Below are 14,062 nucleotides of genomic sequence, written 5' to 3'. Positions count from 1 at the left end.
GAAATTTATAAAAGATTGTTGTCTGTGATACAGATTTGTTTAGTTGTAGTGAACATTTTGTCTCTGCAACAATATAGGTTTGATAATAACGTATTTCTTTGAAAGTGAAGATCACGTTTGTCTTTATATGTTAGCAAATGTTATAAACTCGAATTACCGGTTTTGTATGATAGAAAATGTAATTATATTATATATTCTGCAACTGTTATTTATGTAGGGTTACAAGACTCATGATGTTAATATAAGTGTAAATTCCCAATTATTATGCCATATTTCTACATTGTAATATATTGACAATACCCTTTGTTTGGATATTATATGTTTGTACAATATTGAAAATATGTTTTATTTAGTACTCCCCATACTAATACATGACACATAAGAACACCAGACTCAAAATATCTTCAATATTCTCCTTTGCTGTTATGAAATAGGCTAAGTAAATTAGTAAATACAGTTTAGCCAGACATACTAGAATTGATATTTTTGACTTATGATATTTATGTAATCATAAAAGGCAGGTCATTATATCAAGCTAAGAAGTCCCAGCAGTGATAGGCCAGGACGACTTGGCTCACGATAGGCATAGATCTAGTTAACCAGAACTAAATCACCTGACCATTGGTCATATTAACTAATTATTGGTTTAATATTATCTGTCGTCAGTTCCAAATTGTAACTTTCGTAGATGCTACATGTTTCGGCAAGATGTCATTGTCAAGCATACAGTTAACAATGGCAGCTCGCCGAAACATGTAGCATCTACGAAAGTTACAATTTGGAACTGACGACAGGTAATATAAAACCACTATAGTAGTCATCATTACAGTTCCGGGGCTATTACAATAAATATTAGTCATGTTAACCTTTAACTAATTTCACAGATAGTTGATAACTAATTTAAATCTAGAACTAACTCACTAGACTACTAGATAGTAGAAATGCCGATGTGTTAGCTGAGAGCTGACTTGCCAGACAGTGGGTTAGCCAAGTTAATCAATAATATCTGACCAGAATGTTAATTAAAACTGACTCGTAGGATAGATGTTTGTGATACGTTTACAAACAATCTTGGAAAAATACTGAAGAGGAACTGAATCATACTATACATCAATAGAATACAATAATACTAACTCAACAGAATATAACGATACGACTCATCCATAATACTTTTATGAAAATGTGTGTTCTCAATTGTATAAAATGTACCAACCAGGAAAGTAATTGATCCGTCGTCTATTTTTTTTTCACAAATCAAAATCACACTTCCCATTGATATGGCGAGGACAAAAGTAACTGATTACTACAGTGTATGTCCACAGAAAAACTTCTTATATAAAGAAAAAATAACCAAAAAACGTTATGAAATATGTTTAAAAAAGGTTATCGATTATATGCCAGTAATATAATGTTTGAAATGATAACATACAGTCACTAAATGGTTAATTTAATTTTTGTGCTATAATTCTACATACATTATATTTTATATGACTAATATACATGCAGTAATTGCGTATTTTAACACAAATTAGTTACAAATATTAATTCACCATATATACCACCAAATATTAATTACCATCGCCTGGTAGGTATTGAGAAGTCGAGTTTAAATACATTTTACCCTTCAGCGGAAAACTTGGTAGACGGTAAAAACTGGGGTTAACGTAGCAGAAGTAATGGAACCAGTCCAGCGCGGGACTCAATCAACTGATAGAAATAAGCACTGAGCTCGAACTCCTAGTTAACTTGCTATTGTGAAGAAAACATAATTACGTTTCATCATGTCACGTTTCAAAGATTCAGATATAAATGGTTTAACATAATTGTAATGTTAGTATGATGGAATGTAGTTCCTATAGTAGTATTGTAATATATATATCCAGATGGAATCAGATAATTATTTAATGGTTTGAACAGTATAATTTTTTACTCGTTTACAACAGAGAATTGGTGTTTTTAACAAACCCCCCTGATCAAACATAAATTAACTTAAATATTGTAAATATAATCAATAATCATTCTATTTTAAGACATATTACGTAATGTTTTATCAGGGTTATTTCAGTCACTACGATTTATCCTACACGGATTCACGTTTTGACTTAAGTTAACTTTACTTTGACTTTATAAAAAATAAATTTATTTAATACTAGCTTCAGTTTAATACAAGTTTAAAATCAATTCACATATCTTTAATAATTTTAAAAACCCCTCAAACTATTCTGTGTAAAATTAAACTTTACATTTTAGTCAAGGTAAGGATTACAACTTTAAACTAAAACAAGTTAAGACACCCAATTAGACAACATTTTATCTTAAATTTATACAATTTTAAAAGGTATGCATTTCTATATTTTTTATTGTATCCATACTATTATACAATTGAGGTGGTGTGTGTCTGTCTGTGCAGTTACCACGACAGCCAAAATTAAGCACAAATATTATTTACATATCTAGGAATGTCATAGGCCTATTCACTTCCCAGAGTTCCTCTCAGGCTACGCCCCTTGGACGTCCAAAGTTTTGATGTTAGGTTTTCAAAAGTAAATATTAATAATTGGTATCCGTGGAAGCATGAGAAGATTCAGAATGTTTACCTTTGCTTTGATATTTTTCAATATAAACAAGCAGAACTGCAAAATGTTTATTTCACAATTTCAGACCACTGATTTAAACAAATTAAATATAATATTTTACACAACTATGTGGTAGAAAACCCTACTAAAGAAGAAGACGTATGGAGAATTAAACATAATGAGGATTTAAGACACCTGTTCAAGGAGCCTGATATAATTGCAGAGGCAAAATGCAGGTGGCTTTGCTAGACGGGCCACATCATTAGAAGAGAGGAAACAAGCACATTATATAAAATATGGAAAAGTGACCCACTGGGGAGAAGACCACGAGGGAGGCCGAAAAAACGCTGGACGGATGAAGTAAAGAAAGATATGGCCAGGATGGAAGTGAATAAAGGTACCACAAGAGACAGGACGACGTGGAGGCAGTGTGTTGGTGAGTTCAAGTACCACTTGGGGTACAAATGGCCAAGGAAGTGAGTAAGAGTAAGTAAGTATGTGGTAGAAACTATGTACTATGTAACTTAAACAACGCCATTGATTATGGAAAAAAACTTGATAACCGTTGCTATATCAACCTTGGCTCTGCTTTTGATTTTAAGTATCCGAATTATGAAAATAATGTTTTTGATATATTTTCATGTAAACAGTAGAACAATTACATGTAGGTTATACTTTTTTGTATAAATTTGGTGGCCTTTTGTTTTTAAATTTGAACTACTTATTAAGTGTTTGGATTAGGTGGTATAGTACATCTTCTCGTTGCGAAGCACTAAGTTACTTTATAAATATGTCTTTAAAAATATAATTATCTTACTAATTCCATGATGACAGAAATTATATTATTTTCCTACAGTTACCTAACAATGTGCATGTTCTCTCGCTGATTTGAGACAGCAAAGTGGCCAATTCGCTGACCAGTGAGCGAAATCTAATTACTTTGTCTCACTCCAGATTTGCAACGTGAGGGCACGAAATAGTGAGCGCCTAACATTCAGACAAGGTCGTATGGGCGCGAAATAAGTTGGCATCACTGGCTGTAAATCAGCTGGTCAGCTGTTGTACCGTTGTATCATTAAATGTCATATTAAAAGTTCTCTTCTGTGTATAAATATGTTACGTTTCTTTACCAATTTATTTGTTTTATGGTAACTGTAGGAAAAAATATAATGTGCAACTCGAGTGCAAAGTGCAATTGCCTCACTCGAGAAACCATTCCTCACTCGCCTACGGCTCGTGAGTAAGTATTTCTCTCGAGTGAGTCAATTGCTCACTTTGCTCACTAGTTGCACAAATAACTATTTAAATGTATTAGTTATCTAACAATATACTGTATGTTTATGATAAATGTTTCATAAAGGCTATCGCTTAGGTATTATTTGCCTCATTCCATACGTTAATAAAACACAATTATCCTTTTCAGTCTTATTCCAAATTTAAATGAATGATGAAAATAGCCATGACCAACGTCTTTTTTTAGTTAGTAATGAGTTAAAAATGCCAAAATCTGTTAACCCTTACTTTTTAGTTGAATAATAGGCTATTATAGTAAAAAAAATAAAAATCACTAAAAAATAAAGCTATATTTTAATGGAGTGTGTCGAACTATCTAATACATTAGATTTAAGTTTTTACTTTTTGAAGAAAGAACGCATGCCGTTGTTTCACCAGACTAATCTTGGTTCATAAATAATAAATGTTTTCTTCCCAGAAGGGAAAATAACCAACATCTCTTTGCATTCTTAAATTTGGGCTTGCTGTATTATAATAGCTTTGTGCTAAAAATAGCACTTATCAAACATTAGCTACATTAATGATTAAAGACAAAATAATGTACAAATCAAATTAATAAAGTAGTTAATGTTTTAATATTCCCAAATAATTTTATTTTTTTATAAGACATATGAATTACAATATGCGATGTAAGGGATAAAATTTTAATAAATTTCCCAAATAATGGGGAACAAGGTAGTACCGTAGGTCTTATGGTAAGACATTGGCCCGGGGCCGATATAATGTTTCGTCTTTATGTCCCAAGAGGTCAAAACACGATTCGTTCACATTCATATATATTTACTGTGTAATGTTTGGTCTCATTATTCATAATAATATAGATCAATTACTATGGTGGTTTGATTAATTTGTTCTTGAGTGTTAGATCCGTTGCAATTTAATTAAATTATGAAAATTACAAAATAATGAAATGTTTAAAATCAAGTTTTGAAAGTTTTACGAATAATGGAATTTATTTCCTATATGTATGTGTGTGTCCATTAGCACCATAACTCTAGTCATCAGATTTCGATTAAATTTGGTACAAACCTGTAAATCTACGTTTAACTAGTTCGTGAACAGCATGTCCAGAACATAAAAACTGCGTTCTCGTATGTAGCTTAAGGGTCGTACGTAGCTTATCTTTAGGGTCAACATTAATTTTTTAATTTTTTTGTCCCGAATTTTTTGTGTGTGTTTCACAATCAAATACTTTAGTAGATTGAAGCTCTTTTTTACGTCTAATGAGTAGTGAGAAAAATTCGAAAAAACCAAAAGTTTTATATCCCATATCATTATTTTAGGAAATAGATACACTGTTGCAGTTTGCTTGTAATGGATATATTTTGATAAACCTTATCTCTAGAAGAACACCTACACACTTCATATGCTGTATGTTACTTGAATATGTATTAATATGATAATGTAAAGGAAATAGATCAGTGATAATCCATCCAGACAAATATAAATTTGACTAGTCTGCCTGTCTGCAGGTGTGTAGTAGCAGGGGTTTTAAAATTTCGACTCAATCATTGATATAAAAGTAAAAGTGGGATTAATATTTTAAATCATACTTATAAATACGATGCGTTATGCAAGTACAAGGGTTTAAGCTTCGCAGTTCCAAGAAGAATCCATTGAGTTGGAACTAAAACACTCCAAGTGAGATCAAATACTAAGACAAAGTAGCAAGTTGGGAAGATGCGGGATTAGGTCGGTGTTAAAGTTCCTCCATTATGCATCCTTTCATTGACAATGGACAATCATCCTTTTGTCTCAAAAACCCCTACTTGCTAAAACAATGAGGTGATTACTGTGATTCTATTGCAAAATTTACTTATGAAAAATTGTCAGTTAAGATGGTGATTTATTATAGTTTCCTCATATTGTCAATTGCTGAGCTAAATTATAAACTGGTTAATGACGTATAAGTTATTATAAACTTGTGGTAGATTGCTCAAAAATAGCATACAAATAATAATACAATCACACATTTAACGCATTATTAATGCTTTAATCTTATGACGAATTTTATTGATATTACAAACATATAAGATCGATTAGATTTATATGAATTTTCGAACCTTCAAAATCAAACAAATCTTAAAGTAAATTTGTCGTTATTTGTGCCTACTGAATGTAAAATCAGTAATTTGTTAAAGCTAGTTATGGAATTTGTACAAATGTTTTTATGAATACGTGTATATTATGCATTATATGCTCACTTATACGTGACAATTAGGTCTTGGGACGACTTCATAGCTTTAAAACGAAAATATGTATCACAACCAAATTTGGCATATCATTACTGGTAATAGTTAGGCTTAACTACTATTTTGTGTACATGGTGATCGTATGTCACCTATGAGGAATGGTCATAACTTTCTTATAAATAATTTTTTTTATATAAACCTCATAACTTTCATTAGTAAGTTGAAAATCTTAAAGGTATATCAGATACAAAGGCTGATATTTATATCAAACTAGCTGGCCCGACAGACGTCGTCCTGTCCTAATGTGGTTTTATGTCAAATGCTCCTTCATTTTCAAGATGAGCTCGTTCGCATGGCTCAATTACGTCCTGGTTGAAGTTCGTTCGCTACGCTCACTCACCTTTAGGTTGGAGCTCGTTCGCTGCACTCACTTGCCTTCAGGTTAGCTCGTTCGCTACGCTAACTCGCCTCCAGGTTGAAGTTCGTTCGCTAAGCTCACTCACCTTTTGGTTGCAAATTAGTTGTTGTCATAAATTAAAAAAAAATAGTGCTGCACCCTGTTGGTAAACCTATTAACTTTTTAATGCTATTGAACATCACAGAATCAAATTGTTAAGTTGAACAAGCTGTTAAGATTCTTTAATTCCATTTAAATATGAGTACTCATAAGGTTAACATGGGACACTCTAGAGCCACTGGGGCGGAGCCCTTATGACGGATCTGCACCAAACTTCACACAAACCACCTTGAGTAATGCTTAATAATACCTGAGAGTTTCATTACAATCTGTCGAGCGGTTTCGGAGTCCATAAAGGACAAACAAACATACATACATTGGATTTTATATATAGGTACGGTACACCGTGTCCCAAAAAGAATGGATCAAATCTACAGCTTAATAGACGTGTTATTGAGGGTCTTAGGAAAGGTAAGTATGGCTTATTTTAAAGCTGACATCTTTAAGTTTTTTTTTAGTATGATTCAACAAAAATCAGCTGTTTACTGTATTATTGTGAGCACGCTTCAATTTTCAAAACATAAACAAACCTCACAGTTGCATCATGAATGTGCAGTTAAAAGCGATTAATGTGCTTAATAAAGTTGCTGAAGACGACCAGTTTTTGAAAAGAATTGTTTTCTGGTGAAACAACCTTACACACTTTCGGAAACGTAAACAAACATAATGTGAGGATTTGGGGTTCACAAAGACCGCATTTTGTTCGTGAACTTTTAAGAGACAGTCCCAAAGTGAACGTCTGGTGTTGCAATGCTTATGACACGTTAATAGGCCCTTTTTTCTTTCATGAGCAAACAGTTACTGGAAACGTGTAACTCGACATAATGGAGAACTATGCCTATCCTCAATCAGAGGCTTTCCAACCAAACGTGATATTCCAGCAAGATGTTGCTCCTCCGCACTGGACATTATTTGTGAGGGAGTCACTGGATGAAACCTTCCCAGACAGTTGGATTAGCCGTGGCGGTCCCATACGGTGGCCTCCTAGATCTCCAGACATTACGCCTTGTGATTTTTTTATATGGGGATTCGTGAAAGATCAAGTGTATAACTTGCCGATCTCAAACTTAGATGAACTTAAAGCAAAGATAAGGGAAGCCTTTGGAAAAATATCCAATGAAATGCCACCAAATGTGTGGTCTGAGCTTGAACACCACCTTGACTTTCTCCGAGCGAACAACGGAGAACATGTAGAGGTTAGGCGGTGAAATCATGTTAGGAAAAACTTAGAATATTAAGAAATAAAATGTATATAAAGTTAACTTTTTATCTTCAAGAATAAAATGTCCATGTCAGTTTACTTTTGATCCATTCTTTTTGGGACACAAGGTATATACAGAGTGAGTTTTAATTGTCCCCCCCATACTTTTTTCTACATTTTTTTCAAATATCAATCCCAGACTACTTCCAAACATTGTTGGGTAGTAAGTACTTCATTTCGACAAGGTGGTCATTTCCGGCCGCCATCTTGGATCCGCCATATTGGATGCAAAATATTTTTTTCAAATGTAAAGGTGGGGTTGTGACCCATTATTCCGAACTAGATTTTTACCCTGATTACAATTCCATAAACCGTTTTTAAACATCTTGATTCATTCTAAAGTTATGAGGGCTTTTTAAAACTTTTTTAGCTCATTTTAACATTGTGCATTTACAAACTAAGGCCAAAATCTCAAAATAGTCTTAGATAAAGATAAGTATACACTACCAGTCATTGTTGACCTATTTTCACTTAGTTATGGCTGATGTATTTTTTTTCGGCCGCCATCTTGGATCCGCCATTTTGAAATGTGATAAATTATTTTAAATATGAAGGGGGTGTTGTGACCCATCATTTCGAATTATTTTTTTAAGCTGAACCGAATTCCATGATCTGTTTTTCATTTTCATATTTTGATTTTGAAATATTGACATTTTTAACAAAAACATTGAAATATTTCATAAATAAAACTTGATAACAAAAAATGAATTGCGGCATTGAGTTTAGCTTAAAAAATTAGTTCGAAATAATGGGTCACAACACCCCCTTCATATTTAAAATAATTGATCACATTTCAAAATGGCGGATCCAAGATGGCGGCTGAAAAAAATACATCAGCCATAACTAAGTGAAAATAGGTCAACAATGACTGGTAGTGTATACTTATCTTTATCTAGCACTATTTTGAGATTATGGCCTTAGTTTGTAAATGCACAATGTTAAAATGGGCAAAAAAATAATGTTTTAAAAAGCCCTCATAACTTTGGAATGAATCAAGATGTTTAAAAACGGTTTGTGGCATTGTAATCAAGGCAAAAATCTAGTTCGGAATAATGGGTCACAACCCCAATTTTTACATTTGAAAAAAATATTTTGCATCCAATATGGCGGATCCAAGATGGTGGACGGAAATGACCACCTTGTCAAAATGAAGTACTTACTACCCAACAATGTTTGGAAGTGGTCTGGGATTGATATTTGAAAAAATGTAGAAACAAGTATGGGGGTGGGGACAATTAAAACTCACCCATGTATATATATATCCTATTGAAATAAACAAATAAAACGATAATTTATAATTTATACAGTGTTTTTTTTCCATATGTCCATGTATTTTGGGTTCAAATTACTCTAAATAGGTGCCTAATTGAAAGAACTATTATAAAAGTTATAAATTGAACCTATGTATTCAATTTATTAGTTGTACATAGCAGTAAATAAATGTAAATAGACGGCAAATACTATTCGCAAATAAAAGCTAATCTAACAAACTTACCAGTCAGAAATTAAGTTGAACTAAATTACTGGTGTTGGTTAGGCTTGATTCATTGTCTCACTTCCTTATTGACATAAAATTCCACAACAGTTTATGGGATGCTAAAATAATAGTTATATACATAGTAAAATTCACAAAGAAAACAAATAAAAAAATTGAAAAAAATTAAGTTTTTTCTCCTAAAAGAATTGTTCTAATAACTAAAAGGCCTATTATTGTTTTGTAGTTTATTTTGAATCTAGTTTAGGCCTATTGTCTTGTGTAAGGGGCCTAACTTCAATTTTTGAACTTTTTGTTTGTATGATATTTGTCAAAACAGTTGTTCGGATGAAGTCCGGGTTTGCTAGGACACGTAGCACAGTAAAAACTGGTCTCCTTTCGCCCTCCTGGAACCTTTCTGTTGGAACAAACTGCACAGTCTTTAGTTTTTTTCCCTTCTTGTACTTTCAGGGAATGGTACATCCCATTCAATCTAACACCATCATCTCCTTCTGCGGAGTGGCGACGACCCCGTTTGCGGCTTAGGTTTCGGACATCACCAACCAGTTCTTTTATAAGTTCTTTTCTGTACGTTGAATGGATAACTGGTCTCAAATTGTTTTTTCTCTTTCAATATTGTACAAAATGAAACTATTTACTATTGACACTTCTAGAATCCAAAAATACAATTTTCTCCACCACTTCAAACTTTTTTTGGCAAAGCCGTAGCTGGTGCAATAATGATCATTCCGGTCGACGCCCCCCATCTTAGCTGTATAGTCACATATTGCTATAGGCTTAGGGATGGTTTCCACAACATTTGTTTTGACAACTCTTCTTATTAGTTGAGTTTTAGGGTTGTGATTCGTACTCATTAGACACACATCCCGCTTATCCTTCCATGCAAGGGCTAGAACATCTTCTTCTTTATGTTTGAACGCAATAACAGCGTGTTTAGCAAGTCGTTTCAAAGCCTTTTTCTTCATACACTTTGGAAGGAGTTTTCTTTTTAAGTCTAAAGTTCCAGTCAAGTAAATGCCTAAAGCTTTTAGTTCTAAGGCAAGGTCTAGGCTTGTGTACAACCGATCGGTATATAAGACGTAACCAGTTCGTTGAGTAGAATTTTGTAAATTGACAACCAATTGGTAGATAATTCTTGTAGTGAATGGCAGATCTGGTCTAATTAGACTATTTGTTGTCAATGATCCATAGTAAGGTATCAGACTGCATACGTATCCATTCAAAGAATCAGCTAAAACATACAGTCTCAGGCCCCATTTCACTGGTTTCTTAGGGTTATACATCTTGAAAGCAACTCTACCCTTAAAACTAACCGTAGATTCATCAGCAGATAGGAACTGATATGGCCTATATAATTCTAAAAACTTGGAACCAACATAATCCAACACATTTCTAAGCTTACTAGCCCTTGAGTACATTCCTCGAACATTAGGAGAAGGGGGTGATACATGTAGTGCCCAAAATATCTGTAGGTATCTTTTACGTGAAAAAACGTCTTTGAAAAAAGAGCTGGAATCCACCCAATTATCTGAAAAAAAATCTTTCAGGGTTGTCTTGGCTTGTCTACCCATGTTCAGCAACACACCATGAAAAACCATAATTTCATTTGCCGTTACATCTTTCCAATCCCACCAAATACTATTTTTTCTGAGAGGTGTAATTTTGGCTATCTTTTCCTTGATGTAACGATTCGTCTCATTAGCAATTTCCTCAAACAATTCTAGAGTAAAAAACAACATAAAAAATTGTAAAGGTGTGGTAGGCCTAGGCTGATTTTGAGGAGGAATGAAACCACAATTTTCGTTGGAAAAATCATTGATTTGAAAATCTGGGGTATCATCGTCCCAAACATCCCACACATCGTCGGGTGTTGCAACCAGAGGTGATTGGGGCCTACGGCCACGTCTACGTATAGGTTCAGGCCTACCTGGATCTAGATCGTCTTCCACTATTTCCTCTTCAAACTCACTTTCTTCGTGGTCACTATTCTCATTACCACTTTCCACCTCACTATTGTTATCATCGTCGGACAATATAAAATCCGGATCAATGTCGTCGTCGTCCACTTCACTATAACTATCTAACAAGCCATCAATTTCCTCTTCATCAAGATAGTCTCCACCACCACCACTTGTTGACGCCATTTAGACCAGTTTTTATGTAAAACAGTTAAAAAAGAGTTCATCAATAAACTAAAAAACAGTAACTAAAAACTTCGTAAACATGAACCAAAACATCAACACTACTTTTTGGTTACGACGACAGACACTGTTGTGTTGCTAGGCAGTGAAAGTGAAACAGCGTCGAACAAATAGTCAGCTGTTTGCATAGAGTAAAACACGCTTTAAACGCAATACTTTGCTTCTAAATTACTCTCGGCATTATTGTCAGTAGTTCGAAATTTTGTCGGACTGAATCCGACAACGGACTGGAACAGCCATATTGCTATGTCGGACTCAGTTCGCCTACGGACCGGAACGGCCATTTTGCTATGTCGGACTGAGTTCGCCAACGGACCTCAAAAGGGATTATTGTAGTATTAATACTGGCCTCATTTACGATTCATTTTAAATTACTGCGTCGTACTGCGTGAAGTCCCTTACGCCATCTTATTCGGATAAACAAATAAGGTTTGTGGTACCAATTTGTTTAAAATTAACTTAGATTTTTACTATTTCCTGCTGTCATTATCTTTAAATTACTAAAATAGCACTTTGCACTAATTCTATCTTAAATAGAATAATTTGGAATGGAATCTTAACTTTAACAATTTTTTACTTAATACATGTTGAACAACACTTAGTGATACACATCTCAAGATTTTAAAATATTGACTATGTTATAAAAAGGATTCAACAATATAAACTTTAAATGGAAACGGTAAGAAGTAAGAGAATACATAGTTAAAATAAGATAAACTATATTAATTAATGGGGAAATTCATGTAACCCAGTTCCAAAATCACTATTTCTAAAGCAAGTGTTATCTAAACTACAAGTCTGCAACGCGGTGGATGATAAATGAACGTAATTTGTTTTGTTAGCAGACATAATACTTGGCAGAATACCTGAGTAAAGTGTACCATTAATACAATGGATTAATATTAAAAGTTGTATTACATTTTTACTCCTCGTACTTTCTCCATGTTAGGATAGTACTTGTTTTCGTCTTAAATTAAAGTAAATATGTTTTATAATAATGATTCATGTTATTATTTGTTTTGTAATATTACATTATCATGTATAAATATTAAGTTTGACCAAATAATAGATAGAGAGAGAGAGAGTTTACTAATAAAATGTCCAATATTCAATTACTAATTTTGCTTGATAAAAGGAAAACACTTTTTGTCGAGGTTTCTAAAACCATTCCTGAGATGGCCTTCCACAAAGGGCAGTTTTTTTCCGCTGTTGTTTAATTTGTACACAACCATTGTTTCTGTTACAGCTTTAAATGTACACAATATATCGTTACTCCCGCTACAAAAATTAATTTAAGTTGTATGGAGCATCCGTGCCATGTGATGCCATTCATTTTTGATTATAAAAAAAAATCATTCATAGCAAAGCTGGATCTCAGGAATTGAAACACTTACTTCCAGCTTCGCTTATTATATACAGCCTGGACAAACTATTGACACAGTAACCAAATAGTGAGCAATGCCAATGTGGTGTACAGTCTGAAGCTCCTCGCCACAGATACATAAACGGTTTTGTCTGCAATTCCCTCTCGAAACATTAAACAGTTACATTAACCGTCAGTTGTATTGCAGCGATTGAGTACTGATGGTCTACAGAAGGTTTATGAATGGTTTATCCCGCCTAGTTTGTAATTATATATTTGAAATAGATGCAGTATTTTTCTTTGGTCAATATACTTTGTTGACATAAAAAAAAAACAAGTCTAATAAGCTATTACTTCAAAGTTTAATACAAAATTTGGAATAGTTTTCAATACATTTTTTTGTTATGCATTAATTTATTTCATTTGTTTCTATACTTCAGGGTAGGTTGTAGCCTATGTTTACTTCTATTGCATGTGTCACAATAATCCGCATGGCTCTTAATACGTTGCAAACTAAAATATTAATGTATAGCTTATTCAACCCAGTATCTCGGGATAAATGTAGTGAAGGGCACACGGTATGACCGCTGTTGTAGTTAATCACTGCTGTTTATTCACCTTGTTATGAAGCGAGGAGGGTCCTCAGTGAAATATATTCTCAGCCTGAGCCGTGTACTACACGTGGTGTTACGCTAGGCTACACATCTCTAAGCTTAATCAATACAAACAAAAAGCATCTAGACAATGGTCCACAAATTATGAAACAACGTAGCGAGTATTTAATTTTTTTCCAAGACGCTAGGCACGAGCCCAGGGGTTGATTTCACATAGCTTTAGGCTAGTCCTTAGGGTTGCGGTATTATCAATTAGATAAATCCATTTGTGATTTGGTGTGATTGGCCGGGAAACCTGGGCATCGGGAACCGAAGCCCCGCGCTTTAACTACCAGCTTGCTCCTCCCTCCTTCGTCATATTTTATATCCAGATTTTGATTAAAGCTTGGAATTATTTGAGATAGTTACACAGAAAGCGTTTTATTCATAAATTCAATAACGCAACAAACTGTTGTCACTTCTATCACCAAGTATACATCAGTACTGTGTTGATATATTTGTTTATCAGGTTCCCTTACTAGTTTTTTTTCACGGTTTGTTTCATGTTAGA

Source organism: Macrosteles quadrilineatus, unplaced genomic scaffold (genome assembly GCF_028750875.1).
Source record: "Macrosteles quadrilineatus isolate MER2022 unplaced genomic scaffold, UCM_ALF_1.0 Scaffold_1__1_contigs__length_201487025, whole genome shotgun sequence".
Lineage (NCBI taxonomy): Eukaryota > Metazoa > Arthropoda > Insecta > Hemiptera > Cicadellidae > Macrosteles > Macrosteles quadrilineatus.
Note: the sequence above shows the minus strand (reverse complement) of the source record.